Source organism: Electrophorus electricus, chromosome 7 (genome assembly GCF_041902795.1).
Source record: "Electrophorus electricus isolate QZ-2024a chromosome 7, ASM4190279v1, whole genome shotgun sequence".
In the NCBI taxonomy this organism is placed as follows: domain Eukaryota; kingdom Metazoa; phylum Chordata; class Actinopteri; order Gymnotiformes; family Gymnotidae; genus Electrophorus; species Electrophorus electricus.
The window spans coordinates 29,835,764-29,852,717 of record NC_137503.1 but is presented as its reverse complement, the minus strand read 5'-3'; the positions used below and the strand labels follow the sequence as shown (position 1 = coordinate 29,852,717).

The following is a 16,954-nucleotide window of genomic DNA, read 5'->3' as shown; positions in this document are numbered from 1 at the left end:
TGACATGGATAGATATTAATTAGGCTAAGATTTGGCATTTGGTTCTGCTGTGGATGATTTGGAATGATATTAGAGATTTATTACAGGAAATGTCCCTCCCCCCAAAACATTTTAACCCAACCAAACTTGAACTCAAGTCAGTCTATGCTTTATACCAAAACTACACATGGGAGAACAAACTGAATATCCAACTATAATCAGATGTCACATTCTAAATGATTTTTTTCCTAATGTCTTAAATAAATGTAAATTTAAACTTAAAGCCAAAACTGTTCACCCTGTATACCAAATTATAGTCACAATTTCTATTGCAATACCACATATCATTAATCAACCCAAACTCTCTCACCAGTCACAGACATCTAAGTACCCCTAAAATAACTACCCCATAGATACCTCAGATACACTGAGTTTATAGCTGTCTCTCGGTCATTGCCAACAACCTTGCAGGTGAAGGGTGCCAACAACCTTGCAGATGTTTCACAATGAAGCATTTCTTAGTAGAATGCCTGTCCATTGGATGTTTAGTTATTAAGTGATAATTGAGAAATACTGCTTTTAGAAATACCCTGAAATCAGGATTTATTTTTAGGAAAAACCTCAGCTACTGAAGTTTATACTGTATGTGGGAGAATTTAGAAACATTGTGATCAGCAAGCACTAAACTATATGAACCGTCTACTCTTATACAAGCTCACTTTTGTGTAAGCAATAACCTTGCCTCGCTTAAAGGAAAAATACCACAGTAGAGCATAACAAATCAAAATAAACAATCTGGATATGAGCCAAGGTCGGGTTTTTTTTGCTCTTTATTGACAAAGTGGTCCAGCAGGCCCAGGAAATCTCTTGGAAAGCCAGGAGTATTAGACTCCAGGCTTTGGCCGGATGCACCACAGCTCAGGGTTCAAGCCTCCATTTTCCACCCCCTCCAGCTGAGAGATAGGAGGGGTATTGGAGAGCGAGAGACAGGAGGGAGAGCAGAGAGAAGAGAGAGAGAGAGACAGACAGAGAGAGAGAGAGAGAGAGAGAGAGAGAGAGAGAGAGGGAGAGAGAGATCAGCAAGACAAACAAATATCTCTTCAAGATCTAGAAGGAAACCATTGTTCCATCCTGTCATATGCCATGGTCTACATGCTGTCCATATTGTTTGGCACCTCTGCCCTGAGCACTCTCTAAACACCACTCAAGGGCATTGGATTCTGTTCCCATTCTTCAGGCATTGTAATCTCTGGGCCTGAGACAGCACGTTGTTTCTGCTCCATGGTGTCATTCAGCTCTGCCTCCCCCTCACACAGCCCAGCAGTCCAGCTGCCACTGTAAGTCGAACCTGGGTGGTTCCTCGGCCCCTGCTCTTACCTCTGGATCTCATCAGTCACAGAGCCATGCAGCACAGGCAATCGGGACCTGGTCTGGATTTCAAGGCTATGCTCGGATCTTTCTGGAATAACAAGACCAACACCCACAGTGGAAGTGGGTCAAGGAAAATAGAGCCTTAGCACTATGCATTCAAAAATACTCCAGCATGGCTTCGCATTCAGTCCCAAGATAAACATCCAGGAAAGAATGCTAATAAGAATGTAAACATATAACAGAAATATGTAAGGCAAGAGTCAGGCATCTTGTGGAGTAAGTGTGATATTGTGAACTACCATGCTTTCACATAAATAATTTCACATAGATTGTGAAGGACTGAGTGCGAGCTACCATATAGCACGATGCAGAGGCATATGACAAAATATTAGCCATATATTACTGTATTAAGCCCTGAATGTCACAAAACAACATAAAAACCCAGTCACGTTAAAGATCACTGGAAACAGCACTTACTTTCTTAATTAAGAAAAATGTCCGCCCTCAAGCTATCATTCCCATAACAACAGGACTAGAATTACAGCCAATTAGCTCGTCAACTTTAGACTGGGTTAAGTGGTGTTTACTCAACATGGGCTAATTGTTTGGCAGATGGCATGTCTGGTAAATAGAGGGATATAGGATTGTTTGTTATTTGAATGTTTGAGATAGGTTTGCTAGGGTTGTGCACTGAGGCTGTTGAGGATTACCTGTGCTAATGATGTGGTCCCTCAGGGCAGGGAAGTGCAGCTTGAGAATTCCACTCTGTTGAGGTCTCCTTCCCGCCGGCTCCTCCCCCATGTTCCAGGCCAGTGGGTCTTCAGGGCCCACTTGACGGTTCCACAGTACTCCATTCAAGTTCCTACTCTAGGGTATATAACCCTCTCTCTATAGCACCAAAGAACCTGATGGGAGATCAGACATTCCAAAGTGTTCATATTTAGTGTGTTGAAAACAGGCGCAAGAGATTTCACCCAGAGCTAGCTCTAAAGGAAAGGGAAGTCTACCAGCTTTATAAGATATATAAGATTTGTAAAATGAGGCTATTGGCCATACAAGATGTTTTGCATATCAAAGTTAAAATACCAACCAAAATACCAACTTTGATACAGTGGGACCAAGCCTGTCCCACTGTATTCAGAACATGTTAGACTGATTATAATGATGGGTAGGGAAGACTCTCCTTACCCAGCACACAGTGACAGCTGTGGGGCCAAGCCTGGGTCCAAGCCCCCCTGCAGCTGTCCTGCTTGATTGGGGTGGAATGGCTCAGTGATCCTCCTCTAACTGGAGAGATCCGGACCATTCACAGCACCTGCTCAGCCTGGCATGGCCCACATTGGCCAAGCTTGATATTAAAGGCCCTGGGAGTGAGTACTCCGCTGTGGACGGTGTGGGGTCTGGGATGTGCTGATTATGTGCTTCCAGCTTCTGCAAACCTCAGTTATTATTTAACTACACACTACACTATTATGCTATTAAGAGAATAAATACAATGGGGACGATGTTAAACAATAGCAGTTACACTAAAGGGAAGTAGAACTAAGGACCAGTAGAGCTCACTCACTGAACAATACGCTATCCTGCATTCTCGGCTCCAGGATTTTCAAGGGTCAGTGTTTTGTTTTTCTGTTAGTCAGCAAATGAATCATATTAAAAATTTCGATGACCACAGAGTGACTAAATATGGTTGGTTTTTTTTTCCCTCTTTCACTTTCAGTGTCTTTAAGGAAACAGTTTGGGGGAAAAAACTGTAAAAACTGTAGTAACCAAACACAGATTTTTCCATATTTTTCTCACTTTGCTCCCCTCCTTGTCTTATTATGTTCGGTAAGGTCATGCTTTGATGTTCTGTACTGGGGTGACCATGTTATGGGAAGTTGGCAGAAAAGGCCAAAGGTAGCCCATGGCCTCTGCTCCTGCTGGGCTGAAGCCGTGGCCTGCTCAAGGGATTGATGAGCTTTCCTTCTGTCCTGGAGTCCAGAAGGACATCAAGTTACATGGAATGGAATGCCTCAGTTTCAGCCAGTCTCTCTGATATACAGTGTGATGGTTCAGGTTTATAGTAAATTATAGAGATGTTTTGAGATTTTGAAATTTGGCTGCTCAGTCAGCACTTGTAAGGCAATCTTGGGTCAGTAAACATAAAGTAATTAAGTTAAAAGGGTTTCACTCTTACCTTTGTTGGTGGAATTAGTTGGTGCATGTTCTGACAGATAGAAGAACAGCATGTCTGTAACCTGCAGGAGTGTGCAGGGTTCAGCAGTAGCTTTGTTATAGGAAGAGGCCTGCTGGTGTTGAGGCCAAGTTTGTGGAGACTGCCCTTTCGAACATGAGACAGCTGAGGGCGTGCGCCGGTGAACTTGCATGCAAATGTCCTTGTGAAGGACATTGGAAGGGGAAAGAGGACAGAGAAATAATGACGTGCCATGCCAGGCCTGCAAGGGTAAGATGAGAAGAGCATGGCACAGCATAAATGGAGTTGGCAGCGATGCAGAGAGGGTGAGGTGGCTCTCAGTATTTCATATACTGTCTCTTCTGCATAGCTTAATGCATGCACCAAAAGGAGCTATCTTTACACTATATACCTTAAACACTGAAAAGTAGCTGTAAGAATATAATTCAATAGACGCGTGTGGCTTCCTTTAAAATTCTGTACAAACCAGCCAATTTTAAACAGTACTTAAGTTTGACTTAAGTTTGTTTAACGCAGAGGAAGCTAAAGATAAGATGTCAGACTGGGAAGACAGTGACAGAGCATGAGCAAAGAAGCTGTCAAGAGAAAAAACACTGCAGTCTAATAAACATCTGGTAGAAAATAAACACTGGTAAAACAAACAAATAAAAGACTAAATGGCTTTTAAGGACAAATGCCAATCTTCACTCAAAGCTTCCATTAAATCATGAGCCTGTTCCTAGAGGTGAGGTCTGTGACATTCACACAAACAAAAAAATACTTACAACAAATACTTACAACAAATACATAAATGCTGACCATGGTTGGTTCAGCAAACGTACAGCACCATCATTATTTTATGAATGAATAATTTTATTTTAACACTACTATATGATAATTTACCATATTCTCCTGTATCTAACTATAAACTGTTCACTTTATTTCAACTATAAGATATAATGACATACACATAATGTTCATAATATTCCAATATATATATATATATATATATATATATATATATATATATATATATATATATATATATATATATATATATATATATTAAATTGACATTGATTGAAAAATTCATTATTAACATGTCAGTTTGTCAGTTTGAGGCTATTTTACTCTGTGGACCCCACATGGTTCACCTTAAGCTAAAGGTTTACATATTCCAAACCAGACAGTGCAATAGCAGCTGAACAGCTAACCCCTGACCCCAAATTTCACTAATACTTCCACTTCCTTATGACAACAGCCCTCAGCCTCTTGAAGGCCCTATGACTGGAGAACATTGTAACAGTTTGCCGTCCATACACGGATGCACAGAATGTTGTTTCATATGGGCATGCACGAAAGTTTTAAGTCAGGGTGCCCCGATATTTCATTAGTGAGAGAGCAGCCGTGTATTGATTTGCTCGCCTATTGCTCAGGGCTATTTTGAGCCCGGCTCTGGCGGCTGTCCTTCCTGGTTTGATCCCCTAGGCAACCGATGCGGTCATTCCTTCCAGAAAATGGAGAGCTGTATGTAACCAAACACCACCAGAGGCCCCTGAAGTACCAAATGTGTGTGTGTGTATGTGTGTGTGTGTGTGTGTGTGTGTGTGTGTGTGTGTGTGTGTGTGTGTGTGTGTGATATGTGTATGCTTCCATGCAGCAGAAGTGAGGGGAAAAGAAATAGAGGAAGGGCAGTTCTGTTTCTCTTCTAAATAATTGTTACATTTTCTTAGCCACTATACAGTTAGAAGGGATGTGTTGCCTTATTAAGCAGCCTGCTGTTACAGTGCCAATGCAATATCCTCATATACAGCCTAAAATGAAGTCCGCGCTAACAAAAGATAGGACAACAGATACCGCTGTGGTCACCTTTTCATCTAGAGAGGCCTTTGTCCTAACTTTTGGGGTCTATTCACTCAGTTTTTCTCCCCTGACTCTCTCTCTGTCTTTTCTTCCCACACGTATTCCCATGTACAATCATTTCATCTATCTCTTCTCCTTTTATTTTCTTCCCTCTTCAGTCTCGTTCCCCTCCTTCTTCTCCTTCCTCCTCACCACCCCATTTTTCCCCTTCCTTTCTTCCTCCATCCCTCGCTCTGTCCCATTTCCTTTTGCACAGGCCACGGCTCTGCTTTGTTAGCCACCTTGAAACCCAAGCTGCCTCAAATAGCAACATCTTTCAGCAGCAGGTCCTTGCTAAAGCATTAGCTGCAATTCGATCTGGGCCCTCAAACAGAGCTTTGTTATTAGGTAAATACAGGGCAGCTGTAGAGCTGAAGGTGTGAACATCTCTGCCACCAACAGGGGGCGCAAGAGGAGAGATAATTATATTCTTCTGAGCTTGCTATGGCCAGGAACGCACGGAGAGTGATATGGTAGCTAATATTCTTGATATTTGCTTGAACAGACATAGCAACAGGCATGACGTCGCTGTCACACCATTTTGAAAGAAACACACAGAGACTGCCAAAAGCTGTTCCAGTTTAACCTGAAAGCACATTATCCTGTGTATACTGGATTTCGCTCCCTAACTGTCAGAGAAGTGGAGGGAGAGAGCCAGCTCCCCATGAAGAGGTGTATTCTCAGCACCATTAGAACCATAACGAAGATACCGATCGGTCTAATCCCATTCAGCGCGCATTCACTCTCAGCCAATCACATGCTCCTGGCGCACAGAAGAGGGTATGCAGAGCTCTCATACAGACAAGCACTCTCTCAACTCTGAGGGCATCAAATTCTGGAAAGATGCAGCATAGCTGCGTCATATATTTTAAGAAGGTGAAATAAATTAGGAAAATTCTACAGAACAAAGGTGTTTCTGATGAAAGAGAGAAACAGAGAAATCGAACATGGAAAAAGTGTAAAAGGAAGTGATGAATAAGATAGTGGTAGTGCTGGTGAAAGTGTTGTGGTAAAACGTAAGAGGCCTTAGGTGAGGAGAGAGCCTGAAGCTTTGGTAGAGGAGAGAGTTGAAGGTTTTGGAAGTGAAGAGAGTGTAGAGGCGCTTTGTAGCTTTGGGAGAAAGAGGTGCTCTCAGCAGGGCGGCTGCAGGTCCTCTACCACATGTGTTCCACATAAAGGCAATCAAAGGCTCAGCTCCCCCCTGCAGCCAGACCTGCCCTGCTGTAAAGAGCCATCAAACGAAAGTGTGACACGCTGAACGGCCCGTAATGGGTATATGAGGGGCTGGAGAGAGTCCAGACACAAGCGCGCGCGCACACACACACACACACACACACACACACACAGACAAATATAGGCATGCGTGCAAACATAAAGTAGAGGAGCTGATCTAACCCCACTCTCACTCTCGGTCCTAGGCAGAGAGCGGGTGCGCCGCTATAGGAGACGAGAAGGGGCTGAGGTTTCCCCTGCTGACCAGCCTTTTGGGATAGTCCAGTGTCATTAGTCAAGGTGGCCAAGTGGAGTGAAAACAGCAGGCAGCTCATTCTCATTCACACACCCCTACAAATGGCTTCCACCATGTGAAAGGGCTACAGCTTGCTCATTTAGGTAAAGGCTCTGTAGTGAGCATCCAGTCTCACAAAGCCTGCTAGCCTGCCAGTGCACTGTGCCATGAGTGACCACTGCAACCTCTGCTGTCATCTGCTGTCAGCATATTCCATTATACTTCATGTCACTCTTGAGGAAACAATATCTATGTAGGGATGAGGTCAAAGCAACAAATGAAATGAAAGCCTACAGGAAGTGTAGGTTAGAGCCAGGAACTAGGTGTTTTATAAGTTATATATATATATATATATATGTATGTACCATATTTGTTTAAATTATTTTTGTATTTTTTCATTTATAAAGCCCTCAGTGTATGAAAGGTGCTGCATAAATAAGTTTGCCTTGATTTGGCTTACTTTTCCTACATTCACTTTTACATACAAGTTCTTAAAACAAACCGCACTTTCTGTACTTTAGTACATTTATATTGGTTTTGAGAAATGCCTTTTGGTGTAGAAGGCAATTGTGGACCTCACATTTCACGCAGTGATCCTTACCTAACACAGCAAAAGTTCTCTGGCCCTCATGGTTGAGGTGTGGGTAATAGGTGGTAAGGGGGTGGGGCTGGCCTCTGCATGGGCAGGGTTGAGCTTGGGGCTGGCTGCAGTGTGAGGGATGAGTGGCACACCTGCTGGGTAATCTGTCATTACAGCTGGGGGACAGATCTCAGCTGCCCCCTACTAATCACCTCTCCCCTCCCCTCTTCTCCCCACAAACACCCCCAGCATTCCACACACAGCTCTGCTTACAGGTCTGTATGTGTGTGTGTGTGTGTGTGTGGGGGGGGGGGGGGCGTATAAGTGGACCAGCACAAACTCATATAAATCCTAAGTGCTTACATAGATTCAAGCAAACATTCAATTATGAAAATGTATACATGGATAAGATAGCCACAGGGACACACAAAAGACTAGTCCAGGTCTGCTGGTTTTCTTTGCATTAACACTGTCTATTTAAGCCTCATACTCAGTCAACATTTGGACATCAGTGACGGCAATAAAGTGATCTTCACGGTGAAGCCTAATCAGCAGTGGCTGGATCTGTTTTGAGGTCTTGTTTTTGCACACCACACAGGAGCTCCACATTGCTTAGCCCATTCATGGGGGTTAAGCTCATTTGTCTGTCACCAACAGGAAGTTTTGATGGGGTCATTTCCTCTACCACTCCTCAGCGACGATAGACCTGAATTTGTTGAGATTCTACAGATTTGATTCCAGCCGTGAGAGGGGGGTTAGGGTAGCTGATGTAAGGGGAAGGAATCATCTGGTTTAGGGCTAGGATGGCATCACACAATGATAGAAATGTTCTAAGGTGTGGGAAAATCCTACTTGACTGGACTGACTGGGTGTTATGGCATCCATAGTGCCTAAGGAATTACTTGACTAATTGCAGTAATTGTACTTGATTGGAGGAGTAATGACATGGTTCCTCATATCATAATTTAGCATCAGCAAACTAGGACATCTCATGCCCTCTAGGTTGTCCTAATCTGCAGCTCTCCTTAATAAAACAGATGATTAGTCTATAATGCGTAATGAATTTAATATCAGAAAGAGGCAATTTTACAACAAAGTATTTTTAAATAAACTATCAATTTTCATGGTAGTGTTGCAAGTATCATTCTGTGGGGGGGAAAAAAAGGTTATACACTACATTTATTGACATTAATTTAGCATTTAACTTGCAACATAAATGCATAAAATCATTGCTGAATTCTGTACATGCAAGATGTCACCATTTTTAATGTGAATTCTGACCAACACATTTTTGATCGTTTTATTATTTGTCTGCAATTCTGGTTTAAAAGATGACAAGTTGGAAGAGTACACTTAAGTGAAGCTGTCTGCCTAGTGTAATGCCAACTCTTCTTTACGGTGTTTGGAGTTAGGGAGCTACCTGGTGACCTAACCTCCAGACCTCCTCAGGCATATGTAATGAGAAACAGCAGCTCTTGCCCCTTTGCACACGCAGACAGAAACCTGATCTTGCCTCCTCCAGCTGTAGTGGACTGTGTGTGGTGGAGGAAGGTGACAGGGGTGCAGAAGGGAAACTGAGGAGAAGGTGTGACAAGAGCCTCAAAGTTCAGAACAAACAACCAAAATAGCATCGGAAACAAGAGGCACATGCTTCTTCAAAGCCAAGCTTGAATAGGAAGCCATAACCAGTGGGAACTGGTAATGAAGACTGAAAAATAACCACACACTTTGAGAGGAACTCCAACTCCAGCTTCAATCAGTGCTGACTGGACAATTGTGTGGACCACCCATAATTTGCTCTCATGCTAGATTTTGTGTGCTTATATGACAGAAAGCAGAACCTTCCCAGTAAGAAACCATACTCATTGGGTGGCAAATATCTCTGACCTTGGATCGAAATAAACTGAGCCCAGTAAGGAATGGTAGCCCCACCCCATACGCCTCCCCCTCTAGCTGTCTCCCCTACCCACCATCCATACCTCTCTTCCCCCACTTGCAAACATTATCCTGGCACAAGCTCCTGGTCCGGTGTTTACGCAATCATTTCCATGGTGATGGCAGTGCCCCCAGGACGCAAGTGATGGAGTGGGCTTCTGCTTGTCAGGGTAAGAAACTGAGCAACCCCCGCCCCCCCAAAAAAGATTTTTCAGTTAAAAGGTTTTTTAAAATAAACTTTTTTTTTGTAATTAAGTGATTTTGTAAATAGCACTTTACCTTTTGCTGGCCAAAGGTTTGTTGTTGTTTTTTTCTGTGCTTTAAAGTCACAATAATTTGTTATGAAAATTCACACACACACACACACACACACACACACACACACACACACACACACACACACACACACACACACACACACACGATAATGTTTATGTACATAGTACCACTGAAAATTGGGAAAGTTGAGACAGGATTTCCTGCGTTAGTGAACCAAGGGCCTAAATGATTAACATGAAACAAACATTTGGTTGTTAATTATAATAATGACCTTCTTCACCCTTCTGTGCTGAAGTTCCTGCTCTGTATCTCTATAGTCATAGTGAGAGGTGGAGAGAACCGAGCAGACTAAACAGCACTCATCGCTTTCCTCCTTCATCTTAATGATGAGAGATGACTGAACCCTGGAAAAAAGAAAAGAAAATAGTTTGCTTTTACCACCAATTAACCAGAAGGTACACATGCGTGTGTGGAATGAGTCTGGAATGTTTTATTGATTGACACTTAATGCAGAAAAGACTGAAACTCTGTTGAACTAAACCATTTCTGTGTGCAGAGCCAACAGAAATAACCCTTCCCCTGACTCTCCCTCTCTCTCTCTTTCTCCCCCACCTCTATCTTTCTTTCTTTCACTCTCTGTCTCTCCCCACCTCTACCTCTTTCTCTCTGTCACTCACTACTTATCTTTCTCTTTTTCTGTCAGCACTTGATGGATTTGAGTAACTACACAATGAAGTCCCATCACTTTCCCACTTTTCCAACCTCATGTTGTGAAATATCTTGTGTAACTGCCACCCACACACATCCACCCACATCCACCCACACCCACACCTAAACTATACTTACACCTACACTCAACCATATCCACACCTACATGCCCCCCAACCCCGCAAACCTTACCTTAGACATTATGAATTCCCCGGTCCCCCACAACTATGTATAATAACATCTTACTATATATTGATCTGTCTGGGAGTCTTCCTGATCTTCACCAACGCAATACTCTGCCATCAATCTGTACAATATACCTTTCAGATATTTAGTGTTTAAAAATTCAAGAATTAGATATGCAATTATTACTCTTTCACAAAGAGTAATTTCACTTTCACAAAGCTAACATGATCTCTAAGTTGAAACATGACAAAACCTCTCAAAATAAAATCCCTAAATGCAGCCACTACTGGCTCTTATTTTATGATGTAAACCTTTCTGATTCAGACTAGTTAGTGTGTAACCCTTGACCTTCAGAATTTCACTTAATTTCACTGTTCTCTTAGCAGACGAGCACTGTGCCTATACTCTTGGCAGAGACAGCATACACACCAGACAACTGGGTAATGCAGACTGGCTTGGCCGGATCTCAAGTTCAAGCTCCATATTCAGAAAAAAAATATACAGTGTGATTTAAGCTTAGCTGGTCAGAGCATGGGGAGGTCCCCACACTTCCACCAAAGCTAGCTTATAAAATGTCTGACAAAAAAAACTCCAGTGCTTGATGCCTCTGAGATGACAGAATCAGCAGCGAGAAAAGCTCCCTATCCATCAAGCCTGGTAAGAGAAAAAGAGTGGCTCGAAGGAGAGCTAATAGCATGAAAGCACTCTCTCACACTCCAACGATTACTTTAACCCCCTTGAAAATAATATTGATCTGATGCACATAGATAAACAGGAACAAAGGCAAGTTGTGAATATCGATAAAGTGGAGACTTCCTATATGGTAAGGCTTTTCTTATCAAAGATTCACATCCACGTTTTAGGTACATGGAGAGAAGAGAGGTAAGAAAGCACATTTAAAGCCAGACATGTACAGGGCCTCAGGTTGGGGCCCAGATGGTGGCTTGTGAGCACAGGTACACTTTGTGGACTCAATTCCACTTGCAATTTCTCTTTTCCATCTTGGATGACCACACATGTTGATTTTCCTTTTATCATTGCTGCAGTGACAGATAACCTGAAGTGCAACACACAATGTAAAGGCACTGTAAAACAGTGGCTGCACTGAACCTCAGTTCGGTATCTCACGTGAACTCCATTTATTCTCCCTCCTTATGATGGTTTAAGCACTATATGAATATATATATATATATATATATATATATATATATATATATATATATATATATATATAGGACAAGTATGATAAAAAGTGACTAACCTTTATGAAATTCAGCCATTCACATTCATATATAAATATCAACTTAAAAATCAGTCTGCGGCCCCTTTATGTCTTACAGTCTACTCTGAAAAGGCACCAACTGATGTCTTAATGCTAGACTTTCTACCTGATGTTTATATGAGTATTTCCTAAAAATCTGGTGGAGAAGAAGGGAGCCACAGAGACAGACAACACTATGGGGAGAGAGAGAGTTGAGGAATGGTCTAAAAAAGGATGGACATGTTTGCAGCTGTATAAGTTCTTTGTTTCTGTCCAACATGTGGGGTTCATATGCCATGTTGCTCATGAAAATATGTATATTATCTTACTCTGAGCTATTCAGGAATTTTGGACAGCCATCTTTTCTACTGTAACTAAGATGCATGCCGCATCTCCCACGAAACATATTTTTGGTGTCTTGGAATAAGCCACAAATAATATCAGCAGGAAGGTCTGAAAAGCACGTCACTGCAGCCCCCTTTTCCACTGATAAAATCTCCCAAAACTATGTATGACTGGGACATTGAAGAGCAAACACCTGTGAAAGAAAGTGGCCTGTTGCCAAATAGTGAGCTCACAGGCGTTTCTGAACACCAAGGCAGAGGAGAGTGAGTGTGCTACTAAAAGCTAAACCCCTGACTATGCAAACTTCTCACCAGTGAAGCCTCAGCAGAAACCTCTATTCACACATGCTGATAAGATAAGGTGAGGGTTCCCACATTTGAGGAGGCAAAGAAGAAAACTATTGTATGCACCTATCACAAGAGCAGAATTGTTTTTATGCCATTTCCAGTCAGCATGTGCCATAAGGCTGATGCTCTTTAAGAGGAAAAACAAGGGTCAGCTGTTTATCTGCCTCTCCATCCCTCTTTCTGTCTTGTTTTCATTGCCCTAGGTTTCTGTCATCCATTCTCCTGGTTGAAGCTCTACTGTCAGTGAAGCATTACACTTGCAAACATAACAGAGAGTGAAGCTCTCTGCTCACACTAAAGACCCCTCACCGAGCAAAACTGACATCTGTTTGAAAGTAATTATAAGAGACAACAAGGACCACAAAGGTCTCTTTATCCACAGTGTTAGTGCACAAATAAGCATGAGCGTGTGTGTGTGTGTGTGTGTGTGTGTGTGTGTGTGTGTGTGTGTGTGTGTGTGTGTGTGTGTGTGCGTGTGTGTGTGCATATGTGGGCACATGTGCATGTATGTGTGTGTGTTTAAGGATGTGTGCATGTATTTACTGATATGAGTGTGTGTTTCACTTGAAACTAAGCATGCAATAATATGTCATTATCAGGAAATATTATGACAGGACCTGTATAGCAGTTCACATTTGCATCCTATTTTATTACAAATTAATTAATTTAATTTGATTTCTTAGCAAAAGAAGTGAATTTCTCTTTTTCTGTTAATTCATCAAAGCCTTTATAGGTTATAGTAATATATAAAACTATTGCTTTAAAACTACATTCAGTGAAATCTATATTTGCAGCTGTTGCTGACACATCCATAGTCAATCTTTAGTGTCTCATCATTTTAAATTTTAGTGTCTCGTCTGTGTACTAATCAATTTGTATCCTCATTAATGTTACTTTACCTAGTTTGAGGAATTTACTAAGTTAGACACAATCTAACAGAACAAAACATGAAACATATTAGAAGATCACCTGTCAAATACATTTGTTTACATCTTAACAGTAAAAAAAACAGCTAAGACTAAGGATATTTTCACAGAAACACAGCATACACAAAAACATCAACAAACAAGTCTATAAAACTCAACATCAGCACATTATTAATAAGGAAAAAAACCCATCACAGTCATCATCAACTGATAACCACAGCCTTTTTTTATTTCCTTCTGATGTGTCAGTCTGTCTGTCGTGTGATCTGATGTGTGCAGATGGCACAAACAGGGCTTAGTTGCTGAATACATGCTGTGGGAGTGAGAGAGGTGGACCCTCTCCTGTTGTTGACAGTACACATGACTGAGACACACCCAGCACTGAGGGGCCTGGGAATGAAAGGTTTGTTGGCACTACAAAACACAGCATTGTCATCAAGCCAAAGGTGACCTAGTGGGGGGGGGGGGGGGGGGGTGTTAAAATGCAGTGTAGGTGTACTGTGGATTACTTGTCCATTTGAATAGTTTATAGAGCACGGACTGTTTATAGAGTCTGGCATGAACTGCTACATGTGTACGTGTGATACATGTATACTATCATGTCATGATGAATATAGCTTGTTACTGCTTTACATCCATAGCCAAGCACATTTTCTTACAATTATTTTTTTTTAGATGGACTTACACAATCATTGTGATAATGAAATTTGTTTGAAGAAGTAAGTTGAAGTGGTAAAAGAATTCACAATGACATTCAAAAAAGCCAACAACAACGGGAGGTCTTTTTGACAGATATCAAAAGGCACAATAGGAGATAATGATTAGTGCTACCAACCAAGAAGGGTAATCTTTCTGCAGTTAAAAACAATGGTTCATTCTTTGAGGCAACACAGCCATCATTCCAAATGTCAATCATTGAGAGAGGGCTAAAGTCAGCCTCTCCCTCCAGCGATGAGTGATGGCCAGATTAAACACATATGCCTGCCATACAGGCTTTAAATCTGAAATCCTACTTTTAAGTTGACAGGAAACAGAAGAGTTGGTTCACAGGAGACCTAATAACACATTATGGTTTTTGACTAAGCAGTTGCATGTACAGTGTGTTAAAAGTGAACAGAAAACATAACAGTCTGATTTTAACAGTTCAACTCTCATGCCTAACAGAACAAAGCAATGGCTTCAGACAGAGCATGAACCATTCGCCTCTATTAATGTGTGCAGCGAAAGCTGGAGAGAGCTGCCGTCACACTGAAAGGAAGTTCCTAAATAGAGTTTTTACACAGTTTGTATTGAGAAGGTTAAAGTCCATTTTGCTACCCTTCCAGGTCTTTAGTATTCAACCTTCCATGTCGTATACATACTATGACAGGTCAGCGCAGTTCAATACTCTAGGATGCAACACCTTCAGGAACTTAGAATTCTGCACAGGTAACCCCACAAGAAATATCCTCTGCTGAAATGATAAAAGAATAACTCAGAAAGATATTTCAGTTTTATAGGCATAAGCATTGTAAGTGGAAGTTCAACATGTGGCAGTTATTCTGAAAACAAAAATCTGAAAAGTATTTCCTGCACAAGCTTGCCTTGCTTACATTCTCTCTTAACTTTAGCATTACATTAAAGTAAATGGCATTTCACAACATCTATTGGTTAGACACAGATAGGTTAGATAACATTCTGATACTACATGAGAAAAGGAAAGAATGACAAATCCCCATTCAAAGACTGGTAAAACCAGCCACAGAAAAAGAAACTAAAAAAGTAAAAAGGTGTTTCCATGTGCACATGCACAAACACACGCACATGCATGCATGCACGCACACGCACACACACACACACGCCTTCAACTTCAAAGAGCTGAATTTTTAATATTTTGACAGTGTTTACTAACGAGATTCATGCAAGTCATACCGCCTCAGACCATCAACCATCGTCAATGTTGGCTTGCCCCTCTGTGATGAAGAAAGCCCTCCATTGTGGGTGAGCAGGGGCAGGTGTTTGATGGTGGCCCTCAGGCCCCAGGTTCAGATGGATGGGGAACATATGGAGTGAAGGGTCGAGGTTGTGCTGGGGCTGAGGACGCACACTGCTCTGTGCTGGCTGCTACACAAAGAGACCATTCATGGAGCCATGGTGTTGGACATGTGGAGATGCTGATAGCAATAAAACACGCACTCTGCAACATTTATGTGCATGTTGCAGAAGAAGGGGGAAAGTGTCCAGCGTGAACATGCATGTGAATGACTTGGCAACAGCTGTGGAAACTCAATGCAGGCACATAAGCTCAAGTCCTAAGACGGAACTAAAGGCAATGATGACGGTCAGATACGAGGGCCTAGTTGGTTTTTAAAAAGTGTTTCCCACCATTCTATATAGAAAAAGCTAAATAACTCATTATCACGCATGTTCCAAAATTGCTTGGGCAGTCAGAATTTGCTGATGCACTTAAAAACAGGCCTGCTCGTCTCCTTTTTTTTTTTTCTGTTTCTCTCTCCCTCTCTTTCCGCCTCTCTTGTCCCACATAGAACAGACTCATTGTGATGAACTCACAGCATATGCTTTGGCTCATCTGCTGATCCTCAGACAGTACTGGGCACACACAGGAACTGGGGTGGTAAGGTCCTTCAGTGCCGGGCACACACAAAGCATACCACCAACTCACCAGCCCTACATCACACAAATGCCCTCCCCACAGACAAACACCTCTAAATGTCACAGGTCTTCAACAGCAAGATTTACTCACATATAAACATGGGTTCCAACAGCTTCCTCAGGCAGTGAGATTACTCAGTTCAAGACTCAACAAAAGTGAATGAAAATGAAATGTCTTGCTGTGAGCACTTTCATAGTTGATTTGATAGCTGTGCTTTGTGTGTGTGTGTGCTGGTCAGGATGCTCCCATGACATAGATCACTTGGTAATGCTCATATTGTTTCATGGCTTGAGCAAAGATAAAATTAGCTTGAAATAAGGACAATAAAATGTCCTTGGAAGCCAAATGCAAAAGATCATTTTAGTGCTAATGTACACTTGCAATACTAACCACATATATTACTCCCACGACTGGACTAAGTGAAAGATAATGGCAAATATATAAAGGAAACAGAATAATTTTGAGTGTGGTGAAGGCCTTATGAATCTGTCAATGCTAAGCGAGGCAACCTCACAAGAGCAACTCATGATTTATTTGATTTGGCCTAAAAAGTCAGTGCTGGGTGAATGAAGTATGCCTGGCCATCGTGGTGCAGTGGCAGCATGCCTGTCTAAACAGCTGCATGATCCAGTGGGCTAGAACTACTGAATAGTTTCGAGGATACGCACAAGGTTCCTGGATGGCTGTCCAGCATCTATAGACAGAGGTCCATGCAGCATTCTCTGCCCCCCTCACACGCATGGCTAACCCTATACCTTGGGAAGTAAACCACTGACCAGCATCAGACCTCGAGCCTCAG

The 16,954-nt window shown here is 42.0% G+C and overlaps 2 long non-coding RNA genes across 3 annotated transcripts; one reads left to right on the top strand and one right to left on the bottom strand.

Annotated features, from left to right (window-relative positions):
* The first annotated feature begins 9,527 nt into the window (after window positions 1–9,527).
* LOC145658683 (uncharacterized) lies at window positions 9,528–10,837 on the top strand. The gene is made up of 3 exons (XR_014124399.1): window positions 9,528–9,620; window positions 10,047–10,184; window positions 10,433–10,837. It is a non-coding gene; the product is annotated as an uncharacterized LOC145658683 (long non-coding RNA).
* Window positions 10,838–14,027: 3,190 nt separating this feature from the next.
* LOC145658780 (uncharacterized) lies at window positions 14,028–16,590 on the bottom strand. 2 transcript variants are annotated; one of them, XR_014124645.1, is made up of 3 exons: window positions 16,053–16,590; window positions 15,414–15,602; window positions 14,028–14,955 (listed from the first exon to the last, which is right to left on the bottom strand). It is a non-coding gene; the product is annotated as an uncharacterized LOC145658780 (long non-coding RNA). The 2 variants fall into 2 exon arrangements; XR_014124646.1 differs by having other exon boundaries at window positions 14,028–14,952.
* Between the last annotated feature and the right edge of the window lie 364 nt (window positions 16,591–16,954).